Raw genomic sequence first — 15598 nt, forward strand, 5'->3', positions numbered from 1 at the left:
TGGCCAAGAGGTTGGCAGACTAGGAGGAGAGCCATAGGGCGGCCCTGAAGGCGGCGCAGGACAGCGAGGCCGCCCTCAAAGCCGAGTATGAGACCGAGGCGGCAAACTGGGCCGAGATGAGGCAGGAGCTGAGCCAAGGCTACAGCCGGGTGGAAGACTTGATTGACGATAGGCCGCCTTCTTCTTTGCTTCCTTGCCTGCCTTCTACTATCTGATTCATTTTTTTATTTTGTGTCGCTGCTTTCCTCTTTGTGCAGATTACTTCCCCGGCTACTCAGCCACCGCCACCCAAGCCATTGAGGCCTACCGCGACACGCGACGGCAGGCGGGGGCCGAGATTGCGCCGAATGCCAGCCAGTTACTTGAGGAGCAGCTTCTGGGGCTTCAAGCCCGCCTGCAGCCGGCCCATCGCATGCTCCGCCGTCTTCAGCGTGCCGGAGCGCAAGTGCTGGCCGCCCTCTGGCCTGGCGAGGTGATTCCGCGCACCCCAAGTCGGACCGCCAATTGGCTGGAGGTCGCAGTCGGCCGCTTCGAGGCTTGGAAGGCGTCAGCGGCCCGCTCCGGTGCTGGGCGGGCTCTGGAGTTCGTCTGGGCTTGGTATCCTAGGCTGAACTTGGACCAAATGAGCACCTGGCGGCAGGAGGCTGACGAGGAGCTAGAGGCGGTGCGGCCGGCTATCATCCAGCATGCCTCGGCGATCGCCGAGTATACCAATACCAGCGCCTTTGCTCCTGAGGTGGATGACGCCGGCGACGCTCAGCCGGAGGAGTGGTTCGGGCTGAACCTGGCCGAAGGTGAGGACTCGGCGGAGGAGATTGCCTCCAGTGATGAAGGCAAAGAGGAATAGGGAGAGGATGACGAAGACGCTGTGCCGGATGGTGAAGCGACCAGCCCGCCTCAGCCCGATCGTGCTTCTAGCAATGATGCCGAGACTCGCCTGCCGGTCACTCCTCCAGCCAGCACCGCCGATTCCGCCAACCTGCCCCACTCGCGTGTTGCTCCCCTGGCTTGATCCGCCGTCCTAGCTTTCCTGCTTGTTACATCTTTGAACAATCTTTAAATTTGCGCAGTTCCACCCACTAGGGGTGTATTCAGACTATGGTGAATGCTGGCCTTTCGAAGGTCTTTTCTGTAAATATTATGCTTGTGTTGCGCTTCCGTTTATGTTTGCTTTTTATCCTGTGGCTTTTTCCTTTGCCGCCTTCCCTTGGCCGCCGCCTTCCCAGCCGGACAATTGCTCTGCAATCTGTGGCCGGAGAAGGACTTGGTCGTTTTTTGGGAAGGCAAGTACTTGAGCTTTCTCAGGTTGCAGCAAGGTGAGCGGGAAGCCGGCCAGCCGACTGCTCTAGGAGTCAGCTGACGGGGTGGGAGGCCGGCTCGTGTTATATAAGTTCATTAGTCCTTAGCTGTTTTTTCGCGTGGGCATCCTTTCCTGCCCTTGGCTCTTGCCAGTCGGACAGTCGTTTCTTCGAGATGTGACTTTTGGCAAGAGGGGGCTTGGGTGCCGGCACACTACTTGTCTGGCTGCAGGTGGAACTTCAGATATAACTTGAGGCGGTGAGTCCGCTGGCCGACTGGTCGAACCCGGTGCCAGACGAAGAAAGCATGTGTAGCAACATAATTGTATGCGTGATACTCATCTTTCATAGATAAAAGAGGGTAGTCCCCGAGTACTCCTCGGGGCACCCCTTGTCTCGTACTTAGTACAAAAGGTAGCATGCTACGTACTGCTTTTTAACTGTAAAATCTTCGGAGGAGATTGGCGTTCCATGGTCGGTCCGACTCCTTGCTGGAATCGTCTCTCTTGCGTGCCTTCGGCTTCTGCACGTCGATTAGGAAGTAGGAGTCGTTGCCTAGAGCTCTGCTAATGATGAAGGGGCCCTCCCAAGGGGCCGAGAGCTTGTGCTGGCCGGCTGTTCGCTGGATCAGCCGGAGCACAAGGTCGCCCTCTTGGAAAGATCTTGGCTTGACCTTCCAGCTGTGGTAGCGACGCAGAGCCTGCTGATAGATGGCGGACCGACTGAGAGCTAACAGCCGGCCGTCTTCCAGCAGGTCGACGCCATCTTCTCGTGCTTCCTTGGCCTCCACCTCCGTGTACATGGTGATCCGAGGCGAGTCGAACTCGATGTCAGTTGGGATGACGGCCTCGGCACCATATACAAGGAAAAAAGGGGTGAAGCCGGTCGGTCTGTTTAGGATAGTGCGCTAACTCCAGAGGACGGCCGGCAACTCGTCGAGCCAGCAGCCAACCGAACGCTCCAGTGGCACGACCAGTCGGGGCTTGATGCCGGAGAGGATGAGGTCGTTTGCTCGCTCGACCTGGCTGTTTGACTGCAGGTGGGAAACGGACGCTAGGTCCAGCCGGATGCCGCGTGCTGCGCAGAAACGTGCCAGTGCTCCCTTTGCAAAATTTGTGCCGTTGTCGGTGATGATGCTACGCGGTAGGCCATACCGGGTTATAATATCTATGATGAATGTGACGGCAGTCGGCCCATTTAGCTTTTTGATCGGCTTCGCCTCAATCCACTTGGTAAATTTGTCCACAGCGACGAGAAGATGTGTCATGCCGCCGCATGCCGTCTTGAACGGGCCCACCATGTCCAGCCCCCAGACGGCAAAGGGCCAGGTGAGGGGGATGGTCTTGAGTGCAGAAGCCGGCAGGTGTTGCTTGGAGCTGAAAACTTGGCACCCTTTGCAGTTTTTGACTAGTTCCTCGGCGTCTTCCAAGGCAGTCGGCCAGAAAAATCCGTGGCGAAAAGCCTTGGCGACGAGTGATCTTGAGGCTGCGTGGTGGCCGCATTCGCCTTGATGGATGTCCCTGAGGATTGATGTGCCCTTCTCTGGTTCGACGCAGCGCTGGAAGACTCTAGTGACGCTGCGCCTAACAAGCTCTCTGTTGACGATTGTGTAGGCTCTGGCTCGGCGTTGAACATGTCTTGCCGAGATCTCGTCGGTTGGCAGCTCTCTGTTTACTAAGAAGTTGAGGATGGGCTGGCCCCAGGATGGAGCTGTGACTTCTTCTATTGTCAGGACTGCCACTGTGATAGGGGTGGGTGGGCTGGGTAGTGAAGAGTTGGGATCGGAGTCGGCCATCGCCTGTTGCGTTGATGTAGTCCCCGGGCCGGCTGCAGTAGTCCCCGGGCCGAGTTCCGAATTCCCCGGGCTGGGTGCGACTATGACAGTCCCCGGGCCGCCTATTGGAGTCCCCGCGCCGCCTACTTGGTTTCCCAGGTTGGATCCGACTGTGTTGGGGTCAAGCGGCACGAAGATGGAATCAGATTCTGGAGACGGCTTGATAGACGGCTTGAGGAGTCGGTGGAGAGAAACGCCGGCTGGTATGGCTTGCCGGGTGGATCCTAGTCGTGCCAGGGCATCCGCTTGCATGTTGTCGGCACGTGGTACATGAAGGAACTCACATCCTTCAAAGTATCCACTGATTTGCTGGACGAGGAAACGATAGCTCGCCATGTTTGCGTCTTCGGTGTCCCAGTCACCGAATGACTGTTGGACCACCAAATCCGAGTCGCCATGGCACAAGATCCGGTGGATGCTGAGTTCTTTGGCTAGCCGGAGCCCGTGTATGAGCGCCTCGTACTCGGCCACATTGTTGGAGGCGGCAAAATGAATTTGCAATGTATACTTGAGCTTGTCGCCCTTGGGAGAGGTGAGGACGATGCCGGCTCCCAAGCCGGTGTGCATCTTGGACCCATCGAAGTGCATCCGCCAGTGAGTGGAGTCGGGTGCCGGTGGTAGGTATTGGGTTTCGGCCCAATCGACGAGGAAGTCGGCCAGTGCCTGGGACTTGATGGCGGTGCGGGGCTGGTAGAAGATCGCGTATGGGGCCAGCTTAATGGCCCATTTGGCCACTCGGCCGGATGCATCCCGGCTGCCTATGATCTCGGCAAGCGGGGCAGTACATACGACCGTAATGGGGTGCTCTTGAAAATAGGGCTTGAGCTTCTTGGCAGCGAAGTACACACCATAGCACATCTTTTGGTAGTGTGGGTAGTTCTGCTTCGAGGTGGATAAGACTTCGCTTAAATAATACACCAGCCTCTGAACCGGCTGAGCCCGGCCTTCTTCTGGGCGTTGGACTACGATGACAGTGCTAACCACCCGGCTAGTAGCGGCAATGTAAAGGAGCATGGGCTCTTTTTCAGCCGGTGCCGCCAAGACAGGCAGCGTGGTCAGCATCTTCTTTAGCTCGTGGAAGGCTTGGTCCACCTGGTCCTTCCACTCGAAATGAGTGGACTTCTTCATGAGTCGGTAGAGGGGGAGGGCCTTCTCTCCGAGCCGGCTGATGAAGCGGTTCAGGGAAGCCAAGCATCCGATGAACTTCTAGACATCCCGCAGCTTGGTGGGAATCTCCATTCTCTCTATGGCCTTGATCTTTATTGGGTTGCACTCGATGCCGCGTTCGGAGACCAGGAAGCCTAGGAGCTGGCCGGCTGGTACTCCGAACACGCATTTCTCGGGGTTGAGCTTGATTTGGAATCGGCGCAAGTTTTCAAATGTTTCTCTGAGGTCTTCCAGCAAGGTGTCGCGCTTCTCCGTCTTCACCACAATATCGTCTACATAGACGTGAGCATTTCTGCCGAGCTGCTTGAGGAGGCATTTCTGCATGCAACGCTGAAAAGTGGCACCGGCATTTCTCAAGCCGAATGTCATAGTCAGGTAGCAGAAGGCTCCGAATGGTGTGATGAAGGCGGTTTTTAGGCGGTCAGCTGGATCCAGCTTTATCTGGTGGTAGCCTGAGTAAGCATCCAAGAAGCTCAACAGCTCGCATCCGGCTGTGGAGTCTATTACTTGATCAATCCTTGGCAAGGCAAAGGGATATTTGGGGCAAGCCTTGTTGAGGCTAGTGTAGTCTATACACATGCGCCACTTGTTGTTTTTCTTCAGCACGACGACTGGGTTGGCGAGCCATTCTGGGAAGAAAACTTCCATAATGAAGCCGGCTGCCAGAAGCCGGGCTATCTCTTCTCCCACAATCCTTCTCTTCTCCTCCAATAGTCGGCGGAGAGGCTGTCTGACTGGTTCCGCACCTTCTCGGACATTTAGCTTGTGCTCAGCGAATTCCTTCGGCACACCCGGCATGTCCTTGGGGGACCATGCAAAAATGTCCCGATTCTCACGGAGGAAATCGGTGAGCTCGCCTTCCTATTTGCTGTCCAGGTTTGCCCCGATGGTGGCAAACCTTTCTGCGTGATCTAGGTCCAGAGGTACCCTCTTTGTTTCTTTGGCCAGCTGAAAGGAACCTTGGGCACCACACTCCTTGGGGTCGGCGGACAAGGCCGGCTGCTTGCTGGTCATGGCCACGACTCGGTCCAGTATCTTCTTCTCTTCAGCAATTACAAGGGACTCGTCCAGCCGGCTGCTGGCAGCCGCGCACTCGGAGAATTTCTTGTAGTCTCCGGCTATGGTGATGATGCCCTTGGAACTTGGTATCTTCATCTTGAGGTAGGCGTAATGGGGTACAGCCATGAACTTGGCCAGGGAAGGTCGGCCAAGCAACGCGTGGTAAGGGCTCTCTAGATCCACCACTTCAAACCACACCGCCTCTCGGCGGAAATGATCCTTGTCCCGAAGAGGACATATATCTTGATCTTGCCGATTGGGGAGCAGGACAAGCCGGGTACGATGCCGTGGAACACAGTCCGACTGGGCATGAGCTGCTTTGTCTTGATGCTCAGCTTCTCCATGGTGTCGCGGTATAGGATATTGATGCTGCTCCCACCATCTATCAGCACACAAGAGAAATGGGCGGCTCACCTTTCCGTAGTGAGGGTGGCGTCCAGAACCAATGCGTAGGAGCTGGGAGACGGCATCACCTCTGGGTGATCTGTCCGGATCCAGCTAATAGGCCTTTCTGACCAGTGCATGAATTCTGGGTTGTTGGAGGTGACTGCGTTAACTTCTTGGTGTTGTCGGCGCCGGCTACGCCGATCTTCTGGCTGGCTGGTGAAGACGACGTAGGTGGCATGCTCGTCGGGGTACTCGTCTTGAACTGCCCCGACCGCTGGTCGAGCGGCCAGCTGTGGGGGAGCCAGAGGCGGCTGACCAGCAGGTGGAGGCGGCGCCATCCCCTCACCCTTGGAGATCCGAGTGAGCCAATGGCATTTTATGGTCGTATGGTTTGAAGGCTTTGCGCCGCTGTGAAACTTGCAGGAGGCATCAAGTTCTTGCTCGTAGGAGAAATCCGGCTGCCAAGCCGGCCTGCCGCCCTTCTGCTTCTTGGATGCGGGCCATCCTTCGGGTTGTTCGTCTTCGACTGTGGCCACCTGCCGACTGGTGGAAGGTGGCAGGGGAGCCTTGCGCTTGTGGTCATTCTGGTGCGGGCGTCGGCTGGATTCTCCAGCTGGCGTCTTGGGACTCGGAGCGAGCACCTTCCCGGAGGCGTCTACTCGGAGCTCGGTCATCATCGAGGAATCGGCCGTGGCGTATTTATCAGCTATGACCAGTAGCTCGTCGAGCGTAGTCGGCTCGTCGCAGAGGAGTCGGTACTTGAGGAGGGTGCCTTCTCGGCACCCGGCGGTGAAGTACTGTATAGCTTGGACCTTGTGCACTCCCTCGCAGGAATTGCGGAGCTCGGCCCACCACGTGAGGTAGTCATGAGTCGATTCATTGGGCCCTTGGACGCACAAGGAGAGCTGTCGGGGCTTAGGAGCCCGCTTGTAGGTGCGGGTGAAGTTGCGTATGAACGCTTCAGTGAAGTCTAGCCAGCTGTTGACACTGTAAGGCTTGAGGCTGTTAAGCCAGGTGCGCGTCGTGCCTTGGAGCATGAGGGGCACATATTTTACGGCAACACGTCTGTTGCCGTTTGCGATGCTAACCACGGTGGAGTAGTCGATCAACCAATCTTCCGGCTTCACAGAGCCGTTGTACTTGGGCGTGTCTCTTGGGAGCGAGAACCCTTTGGGGAAGGGCTCGTCGTGGATGCGGGGGCCGAAGCAAGACGGGCCGACATCATCTTCTTCCAGGGCCAAGGATCGCGCAAGGCGGTCGATCCGGTGGCGGGCATCATTCTCGCTGACTCCTTCGCGGCGACCCAGCCGGCCGCTGAGAGTCGGGTGCGTGACAGGCGGCGGGGTAGGGTATCTCTCCCCACGAGGCGGAGGAGGAGGAGGGTTGCCCCGCCACTCCACGGCTCGAGGGAAGCCCTCGGCGTCACGCTCGATGGAGATTCGAGTCCGGCTGCGGCTGGCAGCCGGCTCCTTTTCTTTTCTCGCGCGGGTGTTGCCCGCGGTCGGTGTTCGGGACGTCGCGCCGTGCTCTCGGCGCGGACGCCGGCTTCATGCCGCTCTGTGGCCGCGTCGATAAGTTGCTCGATGCGTCTGGTCATGTAAGGGAGCTCATCGGGCCCCAGCCCATTCAAATCATCTGCGACCGCTTGGGCGGTGCGCAAGTTCTCAAGAGGCGTGGCATAGACTGGGCGGTCTGCTCCCAGCATGTCGGTGATAACCGCGCCGTGTTTCTTGACGATACCGACGCGGCTCGGCCCGTCGGGAGGCGGCGTGCCGAAGGTGGCTCGGTCGACCTCGTGCTGGTGAGCCTCGGTGAGGCATCTTATGGTGGCGAGCCTCTGGCCCTCCGCAACAAGGGCGAGGCGGCGTGCCTCCAATGTCTTGGCGTCCGCGTTGCCGGGACGGGGACGGACAAGTCGTGCAGCGCCGCCTGCAGAGCGTCGTGGGCGTTTCCGCCTGAGGAGGCGCCGTGGCTGATAACCAGTACCTCAGTAATGGCGCTGCCACTGCTGTAGGCTTGAGGAAGAGGGTCGCTGATGACCACCACGTTGGTGGGGAAGGCGTCAAGGGATGCCGTGTCAGAGTCGACAAGCATCGGGTCGGTGGAGCCAACCGACTCCAAGTCCGCGGCAAGCTCGCCGGAGACGTGGAGTTGATCGAGGAGGCTGACGAGGTAGCTCTCGGGGCAGTCTGTGCCCGCGTCGGATGTGGGCTCGTCAGAGATGCGAGCCTCGCCAAGGAGATCGGCGAGGCAGCTCGCCGCGCAGGCGTCGGCGACGTCTTGCAGCACGTTGGGGCAAGTGCCATCGGGCGAGCCAGGCTGGGGACATTTGCTGTCGGGTGGTTGGTGCGACATAGGCCAATAAAACATCGCCGGTGCCTGGAAACGGGATAAGGCGAAGGCATGCATGCCGGCGAATCTTACCCAGCTTCAGGGCTCTCCATGGAGATAACACCCCTAGTGCTGCTCTGCGGGGTCTCCGCATGATCACTAGCTCGGTGGGTTGCTACAGAATGCTCCTTGAGCTGTTCGATGAAAGGATGAGGGAGGGCCAGGCTAGCCTGCTCCTCTTCTCCTTGTGGTGTCTAAAATCTATCCAAAGAGTGATCTCCCTTGCATGGGGACCCTGGGGGGTTTATATAGGCCTACCCCCCAGGGGTACAATGGTAATCAGGCTGGGCATGGGCCCCAGCCGTCTGTGTCTATGCCCGCTGGCTTCTCCGCCGACTAGTGGGGCCCGCCGACTGGTAGGCCCGCCTGCTGCCGACCCTTTGGCCGACAGGCCGGCCCCACCACTCGAGGGTCTTGCCGGGGGCTGGTTACTATTACCTTGCCCCTGGTGACGATGGCTTTGTCGTGGTAAGCATGGCTACAGTGCCGCCGTGAGGCGGCTCTTCACTGTAGCCTTACCTTCTCTTGTCTCCTTAATGAAGCACCTCCTCGGAGGGAGAGAGCTGGCCGGCTGTTGGAAGCCGGCCATACACCTGGCCGACTGCGGGAAGCCTGTCCGCCTTCGGGATCTCCCTGACTGAGGGGGCCCGCCACCCACGGGTCGTACTGACCCCTCGCCGTGGGTGACGTCACGGTCATCGTGGCAACAGTGCCGCGTCGGACGGGGATGGCCGCCCCGTACGGTGCACTGTGGCCATGCGTGCGCCGGGATTCGGGGGTGGCAGGCTTTACTATAGCCACGCCCCGTCTTGTCGCCGTTATGTGGGTGCAGACTCAGAGGGCAAGATCTTAGCCGCTTGCTGAGGGGCCGGCTCCTGGGAGTCGGCCCTTTTATGGCCGGCTCTTGGAAGTCGGCCTTCTCATGGTCTTGTTTCTCAAGGATTTCAGGGCTGGGCTGCCTTTGCGCAGCCGGCTTGAGAGGTAGCCGGTTGAGGGAAGACGGCCCCATGTCTTGGAAGCTTGGAGGCTTGTTCGGCCTGTAATTTTTCTGAAGTGCCAGGGGAAGCCGGCTAGGCTACCCGTGGTCATTTACTCCGACATTTGCACATAACAACAACAACAGGCACACAAGGCTTATGTCCGCCTACCTGATCAGGGTAGCGCGAGCCCATAACCTTCCCTCGTTGGAGGCACCGGCGAGAGACACGGCAATAGCATCGCATTAGGGCCTTCCCATAAAGGAAAATGTGGTTGCACTGGAGAAAGCCCGGTTCGATGGCACCTGACCAACTTAATGATGGAATTTATCCCCAAAAATATAACTATAATGACTGATACTCCGATATCATCTATCAAGCTATAATCCAAGCCATAGCATACCCAACAAATAATCCAAGCATCATAACATCATAACATCATACCAAGATACTCCGAGGATATTGCAACACCACTATCAGGATGAATCCAAGAACGATAAGACTACTACTCAAATATCAAGAACTAACTATCCAACTATGATCCACATGCAAGCATCATCTCCAACATCATACTCCAAAACATAATATCATCTAGCATCATGATGGAAATAACACTAGCCACTAATAATCCAAAGGCAATATGATATCCAAAGTAATACTCCAAAGTAATACCAGATACTCTCATGAAAATAATCATAATAGCCACTCAGAATCCAAAGGCACATGTCATCCAAATAATCATCAAAACATAAGTCCTAGAACTCCAGGCAATATCATGGCAACATCTAGATCAAAACCATACTCCGAGAAATGCCATGAATAAATCATACATAGCTAATGCAATATTTTAAACAAGTTCAAATAAATAAACCATGTCACTGCATTGCAATCATGCAAATGGAGGGTGTGGCTTTCCTGGGGTGGAAGAAAGCACCGGGAGAAAGTGCGAGAAACTCGCGGAAAGAATCGCCGAAAAACGTTCTCTCTCGGAGGGGGCTGAATAAGGGAAGGGGCAAAATGGTCATTTTCAGAATGTCAAAACATGTTGAAAGTGTGACCAACAGAACGGGCTCGACGAGACGAAGAAGTGGGCTTTGGATTCACCTCATTTGGAGTTGGGAGTAAAAAGATACGAAGTGTTTTCTGTCAGGGACCTTTCTGCAATAAAATCATCATAAACAGGCCCCTAAGTGAGAAAACAGAAAGCACCTAAGGAGAGAATACGTTTTCAAATTAGGAAAACGCACTTACGGTTGGAGCAGAAGAGGAATCCGCTTTCTGAAGGCGAAAACGTACTTTTGGGAAGTACGCTTCCACTAATCAAGCGTGGGAGTGGGGCCCGTGGCGCTGTGCAGCTGACGAGTGGGGCCCGCCTTATCCATCTCTTTCTCTCTCTCTTCTCGTCTGGCTTCTTCCTCGCGCCCGACAGAGAACAGAGGAGAGGCGGGGCTGGTTCGGCCGGCGTCTGGCCTGACCGGCTCCGGCCATCTCCTGCCGTGGGGATGACGCCGGTGAGCGAGGCTTAGCCCACCGCGTCCATCCAGAGGGAAATCAGGCGCCGAGGAGGGACAGAACGGCGGCGTCGCGCAGCAACAACAAGCAGGGGAGGCGGCGACCGATCTTGGGGATGACGACCACAGCTACTCCGGCGACTAGTCGAGGGGAGGCAGAGGCTTGGTGGGTAGAGGGGAGGCCTCTGGTGGTGGTGGACGGAAGAGAGGGGCTCAGCTTCGGGCTAATTTAGCCGAGGCGCTCCGGCGACCGTGGCGGCCAGTGGAGACGGGGAGGAGCTACGGGGCTCAGGCGAAGGGCTTGGGGCGATCAGGGGAAGGGGGCCTCGGGGCTGCTTCAATAGCCAAGGGGAGGGGGAGCTGCACTGTCGTCGTCGCGGACGCGTGGCTAGCGCCGCGGACGCGTGCCCTCACGCATGAGCTCGGAGGCAGGCGACGAGGGAGGCACAAGGGAGAGCTCACGGGGAGGAGGAGGCCAAAGGAGCGCAGGAAGGAAGAGACGAGGAGGAAGACGACGGTCGGCGCACTATCCTCCCGTGGGCATTCGGCGGCGAGTGTTGGTGAGGAAACAGACGGAGGGGGAGAGGGGTCCAGGGAAACGGAGATGATGAGAGGAAGACAATGGACACGGTCACGCGCGCGAAGGCGACGAGAGGAGGAGCTGCCAAACCACAAACGACCATTGGACGCGGCCACTGCACACAGAGCGCGTGCACAGTGATGCCATTAACACGGTCACCGCGTGCACTGGCATGTAGTGGGGGAGATGGGCTGGAAATTGTTGTCTACAGGTAAGTTCTTCTAGGGTATGTCTCAACTACGGTGGTAGCTCGGTGAAAACTGCTATGGTTAAATGGTAGTCACCCTCTGAAGTTTACTGTAGTAAACTTGGATGAGCACTGGTGATCAATAGGAAGGAGATTGGGAGCAAAGGAGTTGTCTGCGAGGTTTAGGGTAAGAAGAACTTTCACCCTGGTAACCTTGAGAAGATTAGGACCAAGATGCACCATAGTTGCTTCATAAGTGCATATTTAGTCCAGAATCAAGATCAGGAAGGTGCACTCACATGGAGTGTCAAATTGAGCTCAAATTTGGCAAGGCTTAGTGATTTGGTCATAGTAAGAATCTTTAAAAATCTCATACCAATTGAATTCACCAAAATGGTACTCCTTCACAGCTATCTTCACTGACCAGAATCTTGCAATAATTCTAGAGAAATATTGGCTAGGTGAAATGGTGCCAAATTTGGTGGAGAGAACTTATTTGGGTAGGAGAACAGTCTGGTAATTTATCAGGAGTTTTGAAGCAATATAAAATGCACTTTCTTCACAACCTGAAAATTTTACCAGAAGCAAAGATTTGGTCCTGTGCTCACATAGATGATTGGATGGGGCTGAAACTTGTAGTAATGAGATAATATGAGCAGAAGAAGTAGTGTGCAAAATTTCAACTCATTTGGATAACCCTAGATAGCACTTCCTTCACAAAGGCTTCCCTCAGACAGGAACTTTGAAAAATCACTGAGGAATTTTGGCTAGGAAAATAAAGTTTAATTTTGGCACAGGTAAATTATTTGGATGATATATCGTGCCCAAAAAGATTGGGGGCAAATGAGCAAGGATAAATAGCACTTGCTTCACAATGTGCCATTTAGAACATAATAGGAAATGAATTTATTGAGCATGATGGGAAATATGGCCAATGAAATATTTTGCCATATTCGAGGAAGATATGACCCAAACAATTTATAATAATTATTTGGAGATTATTTGATGGGCAGAAATATGGGTTGCTTCACAATCTAGGGCAGACAGGGTTATTCCTTTAATAGGAAAAAGGAATATTTGTGAGAAAAAGGAATTAGGGTTTGGTCAAGCAGTGAAGTGACATGATCTTGGCAAGGTTGATAATATAATAGCATGGAACAATAAAAAATTATAGATACGTTGGAGACGTATCAAGCATCCCCAAGCTTAATTCCTGCTCGTCCTCGAGTAGGTAAATGATAAAAACAGAATTTTTGACGTGGAATGCTACCTAACATATTTCTCTAAGTAATTCTCTTTATTGTGGCATGAATGTTCATATCCATAATATTCGAGACAAAAGTTTAATATTGACATAAAATAGTAATACTTCAAGCATACTAACAAAGCAATCATGTCTTCTCAAAATAACATGGCCAAAAAAAGCTATCCCTACAAAATCATATAGTCTGGTTATGCTCTATCGTCACCACACAAAATATTTAAATCATGCACAACCCCGATGACAAGCCAAGAAATTGTTTATACTTTTGATGTTCTCAAAGTTTTTCAATCATCACGCAATACATGAGTGTGAGCCATGGATATAGCACTATAGGTGGAATAGAATGGTGGTTGTACAGAAGACAAAAAGGAGAAGATAGTCTCACATCAACTAGGCGTATCAACGGGCTATGGAGATGCCCATCAATAGATATCAATGTGAGTGAGTAGGGGTTGGCATGCAACGGATGCACTAGAGCTATAAGTGTATGAAAGCTCAAAAAGAAACTAAGTGGGTGTGCATACAACTCGCTTGCTCATGAAGACCTAGGGCATTTTGAGGAAGCCCATCATTGGAATATACGAGCCAAGTTCTATAATGAAAGATTCCCACTAGTATATGAAAGTGACAACATAGGAGACTCTCTATCATGAAGATCATAGTGCTACTTTAAAGCACAAGTGTGGAAAGGATAGTAGCATTGCCCCTTCTCTCTTTTTCTCTCATTTTTTTGGGCCTTCTCTTTTTTTATGGCCTTTCTCTTTTTTTTTCTTTTTTTTCGTCCGGAGTCTCATCCCGACTTGTGGGGGAATCACAGTCTCCATCATCCTTTCCTCACATGGGACAATGCTCTAATAATGATGATCATCGCACTTTTATTTACTTACAACTCAAGAATTACAAAATATAACTATATGAATGCCTCCGGTGGTGTACCGGGATGTGCAATGACTCATGAGTGACATGTATGAAAGAATTATGAATGGTGGCTTTGCCACAAATACGATGTCAACTACATGATCATGCAAAGCAATATGACAATGATGAAGCGTGTCACAATAAACGGAACGGTGGAAAGTTGCATGGCAATATATCTCGGAATGGCTATGGAAATGCCATAATAGGTAGGTATGGTGGCTGTTTTGAGGAAGATATATGGTGGGTTTATGGTACTGGCGAAAGTTGTGCGGTACTAGAGAGGCTAGCAATTGTGGAAGGGTGAGAGTGTGTATAATCCATGGACTCAACATTAGTCATAATGAACTCACATACTTATTGCAAAAATCTATTAGTTATCGAAACAAAGTACTATGAGGCATGCCCCTAGGGGGATAGATTGGTGGGAAAAGACCATCGCTCATCCCCGAATGCCACTCATAAGGAAGACAATCAATAAATAAATCATGCTCCGACTTCATCACATAACGGTTCACCATATGTGCATGCTACGGGAATCACAAACTTCAACACAAGTATTTCTCAAATTCACAACTACTCAACTAGCATGACTCTAATATCACCATCTCCATATCTCAAAACAATTATCAAGTATCAAACTTCTCATAGTATTCAATGCACTCTATTTGAAAGTTTTTATTATACCCATCTTGGATGCCCATCATATTAGGACTAGTTTCATAACCAAAGAAAACTACCATACTGTTTAGGACTCTCAAAATATTATAAGTGAAGCATGAGAGATCAATTATTTTTATAAAATAGAACCACCGCCATGCTCTAAAAGGATATAAGTGAAGCACTAGAGCAAATGACAAACTACTCTGAAAGATATAAGTGAAGATCAATGAGTAGTCAAATAATTATGCAACTATGTGAAGACTCTCTAACATTTAAGAATTTCAGATCTTGGTATTTTATTCAACCAGCAAACAAAACAAAATGAAATAAAATGACGCTCCAAGCAAAACACATATCATGTGGTGAATAAAAATATAGCTCCAAGTAAAGTTACCGATGAACAAAGACGAAAGAGGGGATGCCTTCCGGGGCATCCCCAAGCTTAAGCTCTTGGTTTTCCTTGAATATTACCTTGGGGTGACTTGGTCATCCCCAAGCTTAGGCTCTTGCCACACCTTATTCCATAGTCCATCGAATCTTTACCAAAAACTTGAAAACTTCACAACACAAAACTTAACAGAAAACTCATAAGCTCCGTTAGTATAAGAAAATAAATCACCACTTAGGTACTGTTGTTAACTCATTCTAAATTCATATTGGTGTAATATCTACTGTATTCCAACTTCTCTATGGTTCATACCCTCTGATACTAGGCATAGATTCATCAAAATAAGCAAACAACACATGGAAACAGAATCTGTCAAAAACAGAACAGTCTGTAGTAATCTGTATCAAACGTATACTTCTGGAACCCCAAAACTCCTGAGAAATTAGGAAGTCTTAGGCAATTTGTTTATTAATCTACGGCAAGTGGAATTGGTATTTTATCACTCTCTGGTAAGAAATGAAAATTATTCTCGTGAGCGCATACTTTCTGTTTTTTACAGAAAGATCAAATAACAATCACCCAAGAAGGTCCTAAAGGCTTTACTTGGCACAAACACTAATTAAAACATGAAACCACATCTAAACAGAGGCTAGATGAATTATTTATTACTAAACAGGAACAAAAATCAAGGAACAAAAATAAAGTTGGGTAGCCTACCAACAAGTGCTATCGTTTAACGCCCCTAGCTAGGCATGATGATTTCAATGATGCTCACATAAAGGATAAGAATTGAAACATAAAGAGAGCATCATGAAGAATATGACTAGCACATTTAATTCTAAACCACTTCCTATGCATAGGTATTTTTTGAGCAAACAACTTGTGGGAACAAGAATCAACTTGCATAGGAAAGGAAAACAAGCATAACTTCAAGATTTTAAGCACATAGAGAGGAAACTTGATATTATTGCAATTCC

The 15598-nt window shown here is 51.9% G+C and overlaps 1 long non-coding RNA gene and 1 pseudogene across 1 annotated transcript; both read right to left on the reverse strand.

Moving 5' to 3' along the window:
* Nucleotides 1-1682: 1682 nt before the first annotated feature.
* Nucleotides 1683-4878, reverse strand: LOC147961957 (uncharacterized; annotated as a pseudogene).
* Nucleotides 4879-9920: 5042 nt separating this feature from the next.
* On the reverse strand, nucleotides 9921-11392 carry LOC147961958 (uncharacterized). Its single transcript, XR_015612132.1, has 3 exons — nucleotides 10365-11392; nucleotides 10218-10271; nucleotides 9921-10109 (listed from the first exon to the last, which is right to left on the reverse strand). It is a non-coding gene; the product is annotated as an uncharacterized LOC147961958 (long non-coding RNA).
* Between the last annotated feature and the right edge of the window lie 4206 nt (nucleotides 11393-15598).

The sequence above is a fragment of the Triticum urartu genome, chromosome 7A (genome assembly GCF_056163025.1).
Source record: "Triticum urartu cultivar PI428250 chromosome 7A, HENAU_Tu73, whole genome shotgun sequence".
NCBI classification, from domain to species: domain Eukaryota; kingdom Viridiplantae; phylum Streptophyta; class Magnoliopsida; order Poales; family Poaceae; genus Triticum; species Triticum urartu.